Source organism: Megalops cyprinoides, chromosome 11, assembly GCF_013368585.1.
Source record: "Megalops cyprinoides isolate fMegCyp1 chromosome 11, fMegCyp1.pri, whole genome shotgun sequence".
Lineage (NCBI taxonomy): Eukaryota > Metazoa > Chordata > Actinopteri > Elopiformes > Megalopidae > Megalops > Megalops cyprinoides.
The window spans coordinates 10,388,008-10,391,145 of NC_050593.1; the positions used below are offsets into that span (position 1 = coordinate 10,388,008).

At 47.3% G+C, this 3,138-nt stretch overlaps 1 pseudogene; it reads left to right on the forward strand.

Moving 5' to 3' along the window:
• Window positions 1-96, forward strand: LOC118786336 (annotated as a pseudogene).
• Window positions 97-3,138: the final 3,042 nt, after the last annotated feature.

Sequence of the window (3,138 nt, forward strand, 5' to 3'; positions counted from 1 at the left end):
GCGCTTCGGCAGCACATATACTAATATTGGAACGATACAGGGGAGATTAGCATGGCCCCTTAAAATTGGAACGATACAGGGAAGATTAGCATTGATGGCCACTGAGGTTATCAATCTTCTCTGTATCGTTCCAATGTTAGTATATGTGCTGCCGAAGCGAGCACGAATGAAAGGAAGGGACGACTGTTATATAGCTGCCATAGTAGGCTACGGTAACTGTTTTTGGTGACCGTAGCCACAAGTATCCTCAATAGAGTCTCAATATATGGGTATTTACTCTAAAGAGTTTTGCCCTTTAGGCCAGCACTTTCAAAACAGTCAGGATTTCACACAGCACAACTCTTTTAAAGTAAATCTATTCTCAGTGTTGGAGCCTTACTTTTGGAACACTTTCACCTTTCAGAAGTGGAATATTCCCAAATACATAGGGGTGATTTTGGAATATACACTCGGCATCCTGGTTCATTCTCACAGGCTCCTGTGTCGAACTAGCGAGACGTTTCTGTAGAGCCAGCTCTGCATGTAGCTAACTGCGAATGGCACATACGTCATGACGCCACACCCACCCTCTCTCAGGCCACCAGCAGCAGACTTGCATAATATCCACAATGCACCTTGAGTTACATCGGCAGGAAAAAAACAAAAATGAAAAAAAATCATCAAAAAAAAAAATAAATAAATGAATAACAACAATCAGTTTTTAATGACAGATTATTTTGCTCTTAAGGTATGTTAGAATCACCACTCTTTAGGGTAAATACACATATATGGAGACCAGTAGCGGCTCCTGGGTTGAAAAATAGGTAGGGCAGATTATTTGACGTTACTGTACAGCAGCTACGGTGGAGGTGATCAGCGAGATCGCTGCGAGAGAAAAAAGACTCTTTTTCAAAACTTCTTTTGTAAAGGTAGTATCAGGAATGTAATCCGTACATCATTTTGCAGTTTGGCTCTTTTGCAAAATGGAAATTCTGTTGACACGGCTGTGTTAGCTGTTTTGAGTACGTGGGACTTAGTTTGCAGGAATGTGCCAAAATCAATTGAAAACAGAATTTTCAATGCTGGCACTAGTCTTCCATCTTGTGGGTGTGTATGGGTACTGCAGCATTGAAATAGTGACATTTACCAGAAGATGGCAGTAAAAGCCCACTGCTGATCTCTAATTTTAATGTTGCGCCTTTTTACCTTTGCTTTTTACGCCAGATTGCCCCTCCGACCCTTTACGAGCCACGCTCTTGCTGCAGTTCCACAATTTCGCCACAGATTTACATAGAAAAACAGCGGGGTGCTGTGCAATTTCGGCAGGGCAGCGAGGTCAGCCGCCCTACCTGAAATATTTAACGTTACTGTACAGCAGCTACGGTGGAGGTGATCAGCCAGATCTCTGCGAGAGAAAAAAAAACTCTTTTTCAAAACTTCTTTACAAATTACAAAGAAACATGACACATTTAGATACTTTTCTCGCTGATTACATCCACAAACAACATTTTATTTCAATTGCGCCTCCGGTTTACCCTTTTCTCTATTCTTTGTTCATTTACCTTAGCCACGCCCTTCCGGTCTAGCTGGGCTCTCATTGGCTTTCGTTCTAAATGGAACAGGCCAATGGGAAAAAGCTGCATCTTTTAATTGGCCTGTTCCATTTCACGTCCGCTCTCTGATTCGACAAGGGCCGGTTTTCCTGTCGCCGCTTTTCATTCTGAACTTGACCTACGCGGAGAATATCAGCGGTAAGTCGAACTGCGTAAACTTTATCCACTTTATTTATCCAGCCCTTTTCTGCCTTAATATAGCTGACCTAGCGTGCTACCGCGCTAGCCTGACTACCGGTAATCGCCGGTTTAGAAGATCTATCGCGGCGGAAAAACGCCTTTAAAACACGATCGGAGTACTTGGTTTATGTGACGCTACCTGCCTGCGAGATTACTTTACACGAAAAGCCTTAATATAGCGGACCTATAGCAGACGTAGCGTACTACCGCGCTAGCCTGACTACCGGTGATCGCCAGTTTAGGAGATCGATCGCGGCGGTAAAACGCCTTTAAAACACGATCGGAGTGCTTGGTTCATATGTTGGCACCTGGGAGATGATTCTATTACTACCTAAATTCAAAGTTTAAGTACGCTTTAGAAGCGTTAGCACGGTTACCTGCCATTAGCTCATTCATTCCGATGCGTTTAAATGCTAATTTCCGTCAGTGCTCAGGCCGCGATCAGGCTGTTTGGTTAACCTTTTCAGACCCCTGAGATGTTGTTACAGCAGTGTGGAAACGAAACAAAAGGCCTAAATATGTTTTAGATGTGTAAATGAGACCCTGCTATGTTGAACGGCCACGCGTGTGAATGAACGGCCGCGTGCGTAGGCCACTGTAAAAACTGTGCACTATTGTTCTATTGTAAGCAGCTCCACGGGGAGTGTAAAAGGTTCGTGTGTATTAGCAGTGTCATCAGTGTAATCACTCTCTTTGTGTGTGTGTGTGTGTGTGTGTCTTAAAAATGGTTTGCGTACGGTGTGCTTTAATTTCTTTTGTCTTCCTCTCCTTGTAGAAAATGGAGAGCGCCCCGAAATTCCGCTTCGAGCTCTCGTCTTTCGACTTGACCCTTCGGCCATCCACCGCGGCGCAGGCGGTGGCCCTTCAACACCGCCGGGGGGGGCCCGCCGCCTGGCAGATAAAGAGGGCCGATAGGGTCCGTGCGGAGGCGAGGGCTAGAGTGGCAGAACAGGGGGGTGACCCCAAAGACCTCCAGGCGGTGCTGGCCGAGACGGAGCTGCAGTTCGGCCAGTATCGGGGTCACAGCCTGCGCTGGCTGCTGGAGAACGACGTGGGATATGCGTGCTCCATCATCGCGTCCCATGAGAGGGTGAGAGAGGGCGGGAATACCATGCAGACGCCCCGCATGCTGAACAAGGACGCCCTCGTCTCCTACGCCAGGTTCTATCCAGCGATGGTGGAAGCCATCGCCAGGCGTAGGATGGGTGAGGGTTCCCAGAGCGTGAGGGGCCTGGATGACAGCCTGGTGGGGATCGGAGTGCACGGCCACCGCACTTTAAAGTCCCTGTATGAGGCCAGGGATGCCGAGAGTCGAGCGTAAGTATCGTGTGTGCGTGTTTGTGTGTGCGCGTGTGTGACTGAGAGA